At 38.1% G+C, this 13,149-nt stretch overlaps 1 long non-coding RNA gene across 2 annotated transcripts in view; it reads right to left on the reverse strand.

The window, feature by feature from the left end:
- Positions 1 to 490: 490 nt before the first annotated feature.
- The window catches only part of LOC306835763, an 82,625-nt gene continuing 69,966 nt past the window's right edge, over positions 491 to 13,149 (reverse strand). For both annotated transcript variants that reach the window (XR_013780688.1, XR_013780689.1), the window contains one exon: positions 491 to 1,279. This is a non-coding gene — a long non-coding RNA (uncharacterized lncRNA). The remainder of the gene's footprint in view (positions 1,280 to 13,149) is intronic.

A 13,149-nucleotide genomic window follows, 5' to 3' on the forward strand; every position in this document is an offset into this window, starting at 1 on the left:
TCTTTATTTAAGCGGCAGTCAGATGAGACAGGCCAGTTAACGGTGCATTTATCCAGCACGAGCGATGGTGCGAGCACAGAAAGGACAGAGGAGAGCACGCGCTGCGGAGAACAACGCCGATGCTGATGTGAATTCTACTCTTTTTAAAAAAAATATATAGTTATTTTTTTTAAAAGACAATAATTAGAAAAGGCGATTTTTTTTTGTTTCAGGGAAAACAAAAAGGGAGTGCTATTTATTTTGCACAAGTCCTGTTTCAGAACACAATTCCGACTAAATTTGATTAGAAACACAGTTTTTTTTCTAAATAATTAGTCATATAGTTTAAGCAATAGATTAATTCTGGCAATATATTCTTTGAAATGACTTGCATTTCGAATAATAAATAAAATTATTCAAAAACAATTGTTTTATTACTGTAACAAAATACATACACAAGACAAGGATGCAAAAAATAACTATTTAAGATACAAAAAGAATGTTCAATACAGCAGGATACTTCAGATTTTAAATCACACAAATGCATAATGTGAGCATCAAAGTGTAAATAACTTCCATTTAAACCTTGTTTTAAAAATGCTGACATGCATTTCATAACACAATTAAACTCACTCTCTTATAACTTGGCTTATTACAAACACTTGTTATTAAAAGCAATGCGTTTTGAGTTTAAATTTACATATGAAGCATCACCTTAAATCACTGTCAAATAATAAAAAAGGGCTCAAATAAAAGGCCACAAATGCTAATAGTTTGCTAAATCAAATTTTCCATATTTACTTTTTCCTAAAGATTTAAGACAATTAAAAGTTTGAATGTAAAAATTTACAGATGTGATACAACTCTAGATTATTTATCAGACAGTGTTTTTACCGAGATGGATTACAGAAAAATAATCTAGTACAAGCAGACAACATATCAACAACATGAAGCAGCATTATAAAACTCCTGTTTAGCTCACATGTTTATCACTTGTATTTCACTTAGATGGAACATTTAGAAAAAAGAAATTAGAATGAGAGGAAGAAAAAAGGAGGAGGAGGTGTTTGGTTGTCATTCTTCTGACCTGAGCCGCTCATCTTCGTCAGAGCTCAGCGTGAGCTCGGCCGGCGCTCGCCTCGCCTACCCAGGCTCCTTTTTGTGTGTGCATATCATTTGCATACATTTTGAGGCCTTGCTTAGATTACAGCCTTGTCTCGCAAATTCCCTCCTAGAATCCTGCTGGTCCCTCGCTGCCATGGGTCCAGTACCTGCGGTGGTGGCCGTTGATGATGGCGTGCTGTTGTCCAAAGGCAACCACAGAGGGGGTGAATATAGGGGGGAGGAAAGGCAAAGAATGGGCAACAGTTGCTGTGCAGAGAAAACAAAAGAGAAAGCAAAGCAGAGAAAGAAAAAACTGTAGACAAGAGCGAGAGAGAGACAGATAGAGAGAGAGAGAGAGGAGAGAGAGAGAGAGAGAGAGAGAGAGAGAGAGAGAGAGAGAGAGAGAGAGAGAGAGAGAGAGAGAGAGGGAGAGGATAAATGTCTCCTCTGTGTGTGGTGGAGCTCTCTCTCTCTCCCCCTCTGTGTATGTCTCCCTCTTTCTGAATCTTGAACCAGGCTCCATTTTGTGTTAAGCAGCTCCCTCTCATGACAGATCTGCGCTGGGTTCAGGGGCCAAAGTTGAGGACAGGGTCAGCTGTAACACAGCATGCAAGGGGACTCTGCAAAAACTCCCTCTCTCCCTCTCTCTCTCTCTCTCCTATTCTATCTTGAAAGTATGAGGATAAGCTTATTACAAATCCCATGAATACACGAAAAGAAACAATCCTTTTCAAGGGAATCAGGTTTAAAAAAAAAAAACTGCATCAGTCGGGTATGCTGCTTCAGGTATGATCCAAGAAGTCTGTTTGATTAATAGATGCATGAGTAAGAAGTGTGATCTGATGCCAAAACTCAACCAAAAAGCTTTTCAAAAGTTTAGAAAGTTAAAAGAAAAGCAATTATTTCAGGGATTGTAAAATACGCTTCAGAAACATAGTTGATGTTCCACTTAAATCTACTCTGAAGGTTTTCGTGCACTGTTTTGATAAGCGTGTATTCCAAAAGTTTTGCGTTGTGCTGTGTTTTTTATTTATTATAAAGCTCTAGTTTTTCTGCCAGAAGACTATCCGTTATGAAGAACCTCTGGATCCTAAACCCCACAGCATCAAAATACTGACTTCAATTTTAGGGACAAGAGTTGGACATTAGCAACAGCTAGACTCTCTGTGCAGCACATTGGCTTCATGCACTGTATTGAAACTATGTTTCCCTTACATAAATAAGTACTCAAATTCAATAAGTGAATACAAAGGCTGTATTGCATACGCTGCGAGAGATCGCAAAATGTCTGAACAGTATGAAACAAAGACGTATCTCTTTAGAACAAGTCAAAAATAATATCTAGCATGACAATGTTTTGAAATTGGACTAAAATAGTGGTAGTGTTCAGGGTAAAATGAAGAAACATGTTCTATAACTAGGACAGTTTAGTTTATTTATGTTTCTGCATATTATTATATTATTCTGCATATATTTATTAAAACATTCAAAGAAATGTTATCACCCCTAATCCTTTAAAAGTTTGGTATGCACCCATGGACAATGGAAGAAGAAATGTTGCTGAAGTCAGAATCTGGAGGAATTTACAGACATACTGCATGTATGTACTGCGAGCACAGGCATGCACATCCAGACTCACACTCACATGCAGAATGAGCCGAATAGAACAAAATACAAACATACAGAGAAACCACATCATTCAAACACATACCATCACCAGAGCAGGAAGTAAAACGGACAGAAAAGCGAGAAAGGGAAAAAATGATGAGGTCCAACTTCAACATCAAACAATAAACAGTCCATTAAGGCTGTGGGTGAAAGGTTTTTTTTTTGGGTGTGAGGCTGGGGGGCAGATATCAGGGAGAAGGGGGTGGAGGAATGATGAGAGTTTATTTAAAGCATGGTGACCCCGTGGCTGAAGGCTGCCTCGGTGCAGGGATGAATAAAACTTTAATGGCTCATAAAACACAGCAACCCCTTCTCCGAGGCCAGTTTCACAGGGTTTATCCCTTCCAGGCCGCCCAATCGGGTTGCTTGAATTTCAAAACACAGGAGCAGGGTGGGGGGGGGGGGGGGGGGGGGGGGGGGAGAGAAATTTCATTTTGGAAAATTAATAGCTTATTTCTTTGATTTTTAGAGATCAGAAGAAGTTGAAAGTGGGATAAGAAGCTCAATATCAGCCTCATGTTTGTTTGTTCTGTATAACGCACACAATATATATAAAAAAAAGGTATAACTAAGAAATTCCTGAATGCAATGCTGTTTGTCAGAAATCATTCCTGGACACAAACTTTAAAAAAAATGAAGTGGCTACTCAGGCCTAAAAGTTTTAAACCTGGCAGCATCCCTGTGAAGACACGCTCAGAATGCTGTCCATTGTTTCTTTGTTTGTTCCTGAGTCATTCTGTGATGGTGTTGGTAAGCTTTGGACAGTTTCACGAGACTTCAAGTCTTTATGCTTTGCTAGGCTAACAACGTCCTGACTCTAGGTTAGCAGCACATGCACGGCTACGAAACAGAATGATCTTCCAAAATTACCCAAGAAAGCAAAAATATTTCGTTAAAAAAAGCTAATAATTTCATTTAAAACATGCAAGGCAGAATTGGTGAGAAAAGAGGTACAGAAAATTATCAAGACTGATGGGAGAGGAGATGTTAAAGGTATTGAGAAAAGAGGAGAGTGTGTGCTATTTATCCTGGTAGTTTCACACAGACAAGTTACACACACACACACACACTTACAGTGCAGCCTTTAGCACAACACTGCAAAGGCACAAACTATCACCAGCGGTTTAATCACACTCATGTGAACTGTACTTTTTTCCAGGCACCATTTGCCTCTCTGGAAACGAGCCTGTGATAATCTGAAAGCTGGAGTGTCAATCCACACTGCTGTCACCTTAGGGTGCTGGGGTCTGTAAACTTGCAGCTCTTAACTTGTTCAACACCGAGCTATTTTCTTACCCAACACTTCACTCAATATGTGATGTTTGCCGAATTAAAGGAGTCTTTATACATATCCGTAAGAGTGTTGTTATTTTCATTTTCAGTGGCCAGTTTTGTCCGGACTGGATTGAACTCATGCCAGCTGTGGTCTAAAACATGTGGCATGCTGTAGATTGATGTTTTTACGTCACCATTTCCTAACAAAGCAATTTGAAAACATGTTAAAACATGTTCTTTATGTCCGTTTTTTTTTTTTCAAATCAATGTATGGAATGGAAGAAAAGATAAACACTGATGCAAGAGAGGGCAGAAGATGGGTTTGACTGACAAATAAGTGAGACACAATTTGTGGTTGCGTGATGTTAGGCCTTTTTTCAGACGCCATCACAAAAAGTGGAATACACATCTTCTTTCACAACAAGGTATTTAATGTGTGTATCTGTGTGCATGGGTGTCTTTGTGTGCTATAGCCCATGACCTTCCCTCTCTCGATCCCTCCCCTCCTTGTTGAACCCAGTGAGTGTCATTCTCAGGTCATGGGACTGTAAATATACACAGTTAGACCCCATAGTCATAAATCAGAGTGAGCAGCCTGAACTCCTACACAGACAGATAACACCAGGCAGACATAACACGCCTGTTGGAATAAATAATAGTAATAATAGCACATATTCCCTGCTTATAGAGATCCTATTTACACCAGTTCACTGTTACACACACAGAGTATGGAGTAAATTAAACACTATTAAAGGCTCTGAAACACACATGGACAGTATGAATATAACTGTAAAAAGGGTTAGCACTGTCACCCCCTGAAATGGGAAAATATTGACTATTATTGAGATCAAAATAACATTTTATATAAAAAAAAATAAACAAATACAGTATTTCATAAATCTCAGTTAATTAAGCCAATTATTTTATATCAAATGTGCATAAAGCCACAGACAAAAATACAAAATATGGGCAAAATAGTTTGAAATGAAGTTTTTCTTAGTTTGATTTTAAAATGCAGCTCAGACCCATGTAGAGCGAGTGCATGGACCATTTCATTTGGATTATTTGGACAAACATGCAGATCAATTTCAGTCTGGTTGAGTTTTTAATTTAGCAAAAGTTTAGATAAGAAAAACTTGCGAACCTGTGGTTTTAGCACTACACGTTTAAATATCATTACTACACTACTTGTTAAAATACAATGACCACCACCACCAACAAAACTCCTTTAACACTGAATACACCTTGTTTATCTGAAAGCGTCTCTTTAAACTACTGTTACATAGTAAACATTTTCTTTGAAGAGCTGCTAAATCAAAGCACAAAACGCTTAGATCCTGTATGTCATATTGGTGTTTCACATTTGGAAAAATAAAGAAAAAAAACCGTCCTGGACTTATGATCTCTGCTTATTCATAACGATTTTTCATATTCGTATTTTCATCAGTTCTTTGGTTGTGTTTTATTAGAAATATATACAGGGTGATTTATGACTTCTCTGAGAGTGTAAAAGCTGTTTTTATCTTCCTATCAGCTCTGTCAAGTCCATACACAAGTACTAATGTATTAACTCTTTGTAAAAGTCAACTCGATATTCAGTAAATTATAATGCCTGTATAATAAATATTTAGGTCACATAAATGTACTTGTCATTTCATCGATATGAATCATCATATATGTATCATACTGATATGACTCATACTGACAAATACAACATCTGGCTGATATTTAATGGTCATGATTAAAAAAGGTTAACAAAGCTTGTCATCAATGGCAGGTGTTAAGCAGAAGGGAAACTGCAACGTTTTAACAATAGCTGCTAAGATGTTAACCTCCTTTTAACTCTTTTCAAAGGTGCTTTTACAAGTCCGAAAGTATTCCTGCTTCACGTCACTTTAAGGAAACTCAACTCATTAAAAAAAACACCCACACACATACACTGCATAGTAATGCATCCACAAAATCATTCGTCTCACATGTAACCTTGTGCTGGTTTGTGTGCAGAACTTTGTAATACTGCTTTCTTCTTCTTCTTTTTTTTTTTGCTGGAAAGCTGCCAGCTTTTAACATGTGCAACCATACAATTCTTCACCCTGAAAAAAGAACTAAATAAATTATTATAGAGATTATATTGACCATGCTAAAGCGTGGTCAATGTAATCTCCCATTCTGTCCAGAAAATCGGCAAGACTCCTGCCATCCAGCCTTTAATGACAATGACAGAGTTCTTCTTGACCTCACCAGCGTTAGTTACCGCATGCTGGAGTTCCCATTACTAAATGACAAAAATAATACCATTCATTTTGTCATTTTTAATGGCTGCTGTAGATCAAAGGTGTGAAAGCGGAATACTATATGAATGTATTCTATATTCAACAATCTGGCAGCGGTTGAGACAAAATATCTTGAGGACTAAATCTAAACTTTACATCATCTCCTGATATCAAGGGGCCGTTAACTGCATCACATTTACATCATTACATCTGTGATCTCTGAGGCGCTTAATGTTTTTGCAGGCATTAACTCGTCATCAAAGTATCCAAAATCCTAGAGGGTTTGATCCCCCAGATCTCTGGAGGGTCCACGGACACACAGTCTACAATTATCTCTCTGTTATGTCAAGTGCGCTTGAGCCAAAAATTGCTCGCCTTGGATTGTTCAGAGCTATTGGGTTGCCGTGTGAAAATACAAGGACGATGACATCACTGCGCCACTTAGCTATAGCTAGCTACCACACACACACACACACACACACACACACACACACACACACACACACACACACACACACACACACACACACACACACACACACACACACACACACACACACACACACACACACACACACACACACACACACACACACACACACACACACACACACACACACACACACACACAGCATTTCTCTCTGAGTCTCTCCAATGAATCCTATTATCATTTTAAATGGAGGTGGTCTGGGAAATGCAGTGTCTTTGAAATGTTTCACTTAAATGGCACCAGGACAATCAAAAAGGATGAAGCAAAAGACTTCAGTTTCTTTATTAGAAAAAATACTTTGATATCTTGTAAAGAAACCAGATTTGGGTTTGTCTCTTTAACATTCTGGTTTATTCTTCACTACAGCTGCTGCTTCCGTATATATCATTCAAATACAAAAAAAAAGACCAAAAAAAAGGATGTGCTTTGGTGATGCAATCAGAATTGTCTGCCACTCTGAACAAAATAAGTTGGATTTTGTAGAAAAATACTCCGTAATTATTTCCCCTCAAAAATAATTTTCTAACACAAAAAAGCTCACCTGTGTCAGTGTAGGTCTCACCTGTCAGTTGCTGTTACAAATGTCTGATACTATCTGTCTGAAAAAAAGAAACAAAAACACGTATAGTAATTTAAGACATAATGAACATTTTTGAGTTAATACTGTAATCTGAGCGTAAAAGTGACAGTGAGAATAATAGAGATGGCCGTTTTGACATTAAAGCTTTATAATAAGTGATATAGTAACACCTTTTGTGTCATCAGAGCACGATATCAACTTAATTCAGATCACATTTGTGGAACAGAGTCCTTAAAACCTGTGAAATTTCATATATATATATATATTTTTTTTTTTAAAGGGTAAAATAGAGGAAATAAATACAGAGCTTGCACATTTGTTTAGATGATGCCATAAATTGAGTGTCTTGCCAAACTGGTCCATTTCTAGGAGTGTCATATATTTAATATAAAACTGACATGACCTTGTGTAAAACTAAAGAGGAAGCTAAACCAATGTTGTATCAAACCATCATTCATAATCTCTCAGAGCTCATTATTCATCCCTGCTCCCTCTGAGCACTGACAGTTCCCCTGCTCTTTAACTGCCACCATCAAACCACAGTGTCATAAAACAAACTCTGCACACAGACTCAGAAATAAATTACAAAGCAAATGCGAGTATCACATCAAACCAGTACAGCCTGAACATGATTATTAGAAATATGTTGTGTCACTGCTGCAGACACACAAAATACAGGGGGCAGGCCATAGACTACGCTGGATGCTTTAAATGCAGTTTTTGCATTTATGGTGATTTAACATGTTATTGAAAATATTCACAGTCAACACATGAGTGCTAAAGAATCGACTTGCAGTGAGGAAAGAGTAGGCTCTTTACTACATACGACCATCACGCCAGTCGCTCACCGGTCACGTAATACAAAGTTAATTAACCTCGTCCACTCACTGAGAATTTTCCAGAATATTACTTTTTTGATTTCTCATCCAGTAACGGTTCTTCATTTCTCATATCAATATTTGCATGATGAAAAATCTGTAAATATACAAAAGTAACAATGATTTACCCTCTGTATAAGTCAGGTCCAGTTCCTCTGGTTCAAAAGCTTCTGTCAACAATTTTTATACCACATGTACAAAGGAAAATCTCACAAGTACAATACAAATCAAAATATTCAGCTCAAAGTTATATAAAGGGCAAAGTAAAAAAAATAAATAGATGCAGCAACTGTTAAATATAAAGAGATGAGCATTTCTAAAGCACTTACAGGGACATGTCAACCCAGATATTTATATGTAAGCTAATGTTTCATACTTTGGGTCTTTACCTTGACTAACATTGTGATTCTTTGAGAGAATAATCTGAACACAGCATCTGGATATTTGCCATGCTCTTTGCTCACAATGCAGACTTACAGAGCTGGTCACTGGTCTCAGCTCTTTGTCACATTGTGGTTTAGGAACTTGAGACTCTGAATGTGATCTTTAACTGGCTCACACACTTTCACTCACACACTCACTCACTCACACACACACACACGCTTCTCGTCTTTGTGTCGGTCTGTGATAAAAAGCGAGGAGGTGGGGAGGGGACTGGTGGAGTGTGTCAGCTCCAGGAGTAGGCTTACTGTGCTGGGAGATGCACTGGCCCATTACACAAGACCTTTGACCCTAGTAGGCACCCTGAGGTGAAATGACGCGGGCCTGGTTTTACTCAGCTGGAACAAGGAGAGGCACAGGCTGACTGTGTGTGTTTTTAAGTAGTCGTGTATATGCATATATATATGTATATACATATGTTTGAATGTGTTCATACACTGATGGTTGAGTAGTGTTCAAACATCTCATCCCTCTCAAACACATACTCACACCAGACCGTGATCTGCAGGCAGACTGTGGCTATATGCAGATGTGTTGGGTGTCACATCTGCATGCATGAATTGTAAACACAGCCACCACCATCCAATTATAAGCAAGTGACTTTATAGAGGAGCTTTCTGCAGTAAGATTTTGTGAATGACAACAGACACTAACAAAATGTACTTTGTTTCATGAATGTTTTCAGAAAAGTAGAATGCAAAATATCCTTTTAGTTTGGTGGATGTTTTTGTGCAGTCATTTCCACTTCAGAAGTGCAGCATACACACAAGTCATATAATCCCAGTCGAGTCAATGTGTAGGCAACAAAATTAAAGAATATAATGACACAGGTGTGAATTTGAGTCAAACAAACTTTTTTTAATATGTTCTCTCACTTTTTACTAACTGACCCTGTTATTGTTGATTGTTCATTCTACTGACATCATTTGACGTTACTATATTGACCTAAAATCATAATAAAACAAGTTCTTGTCTATTCTCTGCATGCTGTTAAAGTAAAAATGACTTTTTGATCCACATGTTTGGTTGTGCTTTCTCCCTGATCTCTCTCTTTGGTTTTAACAGTCAAACACTTTGAGATATTCAAGTTTAGGGTTAGAATTGGGGCCGGACCCGTGAGATTTACAGAATTTGTACTATGTGGGACCCTGTCTTGAGGTCTGATATCCTTGCTAGAAGTCTTATTTGGGGAAAAACGGAAAGCACGATTAGTCATTCTGCGCTGCATTGATATGATGAGATATGTCGGTCACACACACACACACACACACACACACACACACACACACACACACACACACACACACACACACACACACACACACACACACACACACACACACACACACACACACACACAATATTTTGGAACCTTAATTAGCGAGGATTGTGTCCATCCTATGGGTGCACATGCCACTCACCCACGGTCTGTTTCTGACGAGTCAGTCTACATTGGCATGACCCCCCTTCCTCATTCTGTCCACTCCACTGCTCAATACACACCCACTCAAGCATGGACACCCTGCTAATTATGGCTTAATATATTGGTGTCAGTGCGGGATTTGTGTGTGTGTGTGTGTGTGTGTGTGTGTGTGTGTGTGTGTGTGTGTGTGTGTGTGTGTGTGTGTGTGTGTGTGTGTGTGTGTGTGTGTGTGTGTGTAGCAATCAAAGGTACATGACTTGATGGTTGACACTAACAGTCTGCTAAGAAAATAAAAAGTCTGCCATGTGCAAATGTTCTCAATTCATTACCATTAATTGGTCTGTTCTTGGCAGCAATTAAAGAAAGGATTATAAATTAGGACTGTGCAGTCTATTCAACCATTCATTTGATCCATGTAACAGTAGATACATCCAAAACATTTGTTTCACATTTTTAAAATGAAACAACTGGTTTAATTTTATTTTTAAAAGCCTTTAGCCGCCATGAATGGCTCAAGTTGCTTTACAAATTTATAATTTTTGAGTGAGGTTGAACTCATGAGAGATTATATATTCAAAAACCCTCGAAATTAAACATTTCTATAATCTAAACTTTTAGAGTGTAACCCTTCCAAATATGACCTCAAGATAAGTAAAAGAAAACACACAAATAAACAATAACTATGATATGATAATAGATAATCCACATTTGTTTTCTCTGAAACATATTTTCCATTAAGGCATCAGCAGTTAAAAAGATAGAAAACAGACTTAATATTTTGCTTTTAATCATTCAACACTAATAGTAGACCGCTATGTTTTGAAAACCCATCTGTCAACAGAGAAGGTTTTAAACCAGTTCATTTAGGCCACACCGTTTACTCATGGACTGTCATTACACATGCACATGCACACTGATAAATCTACTCTCTCCTCATATCACTTCGAAAGGCTGTATGTTCGAGACAAGAGACAAAATAAGGGTTGACATTCATATGTAAATATAAAGCAGGGTGAGCCTGTGTCCGCGGGCGCCAACACACCCCTTTGTTCGTCTTTAGTCAGATACAATCACCCAGAAACAATGAGCGCTGAGGGGGGGAGAGGGTACGTGACCAATGCTAACCCACCCTCCTGCCCATGGAGGGATCACACCAGGGGGGTCAGAAGACAGTGAGGAGGGTGAAAGGTCAGCAGCAGCACAAAACTAAGTTTGTGTGCATGTGCTTTTTGTTTTCCATTGTGGGAGAGTGTTTGTTTGTATGTTTCATTTCCTAGTGCTTACATCACTCGGTAAGAGATCCCATTACAACCCCTCAAACAAAAATGTGAATGAAACTACAACAATCAAACTTGATTAAATAGTTACAGCTATGCTAAACGTCTAACTGTGTATATTATGCATATCATGCACTCAGGAGAGGAAATACAGGGAAGATAACAGTTTGAAAACTAAAAAAAAAAACATACAAAAGCCTTTCTGTCCAATTTAATTAATGTAAAGGGGTATTTAAGTGAGTAGGAATTTTTCTCACACGGCGAAAATGGCCATGTTACAGCTCGATTATGAAAGTCATTAGGAGCGGCTCTAAACATCTCGCAGCAATTTAGAAAATACTCAAGGACGCATGAGGTAATGGATTCAGGGTGCCAACTGCCTTCAACATGACAGCTACGATTAAAAAGATTTCCACATACGGCACGTCCATGCACACACTGAAAATATACACTTTCTGCACATGTACACATAGGGATTCATGCAAATAAACACACATGTGCATATGACACATGTATATACACACAACTTCCAACTTCGCTCATCATGGTTCTGATCTGACCTCCCCTCCACACACACGCACACGCACACACACACACTCGAGATAACTCCTCTCACACACCCACACAGTCGTTTTAACCAGCATAAACAAGAATGACAAGTTGAGATTAATGGAGGGCCCAGCAGTGACAGACCAATTTAATTGTCAGCCATGATGGTGGTGAACTCCGCCAGTGTATTTACGCAAGGTTACCGCGGTGCCTTAAAATGTTGCTAATTGATCATGACCAATAAGTAATTTGAAAAACTGATAGTGTGTCCTTCCTGCGCACGTGGCAAAGGCAAGCACACACAATGTCAGCGGCACTAAGGAGGGGAGCGCAAACTTGAGGAATATTGAGTGAGAGGAGAGAGATTAGAGAAATACAGTATGTGATATTTTATTTCTAGAGTCTATAAATAGCAAGTGTTTCTTGTGGATGTGGTTGCAGCAGTAGGTCATGTAATTTGCTTGCTGTTGTGTTTTCTGTCTTGATGCATGACAAGTATGTGATTGTAATTGGGATTTTATACCCATATGGGAGAGAACTCAAGTGTCAGATTAGGACATTTGAAACGAATACAGGGGACACCCATGCATTGTATATGAATGGAAACACTGCGATATTGAACAAGTATAAAGCCTATCATTTTTTATACTTCTTTTATCCAAGAAGTCATGTGCAATGTACATTTGGAATACAAGTGGGATATGTTTTTTTAAAGGTGTATTAATCATTATGAATCTATTCATCAATACCTTCTTTTTACTGTTTTCCTCACTAGAATAAACTCTGATTGAATATAAAGCCTACCTTCATTGACGATCAATCAATCTTTAAACCTACAAAATGTTTCTTGCAAAACAGTTAATATATTTGGAAAATGTTCTACTGGTCGTTGCACAAGTTTAGGCAGTTACGTGTAAAGTTACTAAATATGTTAAATCAATTCGACTCCGCACGAAAAGTGAGAGAGTTATTTGGAAAAAGTGGGAATAATGACAGAGAGAGAAAAAATGGTTGATGGAGTTTTTGTGGTTGGGTTCTTGAAGTTAGATCTACTGTTTGTTGCTTTACAAATAGACAGCTTGATCACAGTGTAAATACTTTTGTCCATTTGTTCAGTGGTTTATTTTATTTCATGTGAGTTTCTTGACAGTATTCCTGCCACTGACTTGCTGTGTACAGTAGACTATCTCTTATTTTATTTCAATGTTCATC

The sequence above is a fragment of the Symphodus melops genome (genome assembly GCF_947650265.1).
Source record: "Symphodus melops genome assembly, chromosome: 15".
NCBI lineage: Eukaryota > Metazoa > Chordata > Actinopteri > Labriformes > Labridae > Symphodus > Symphodus melops.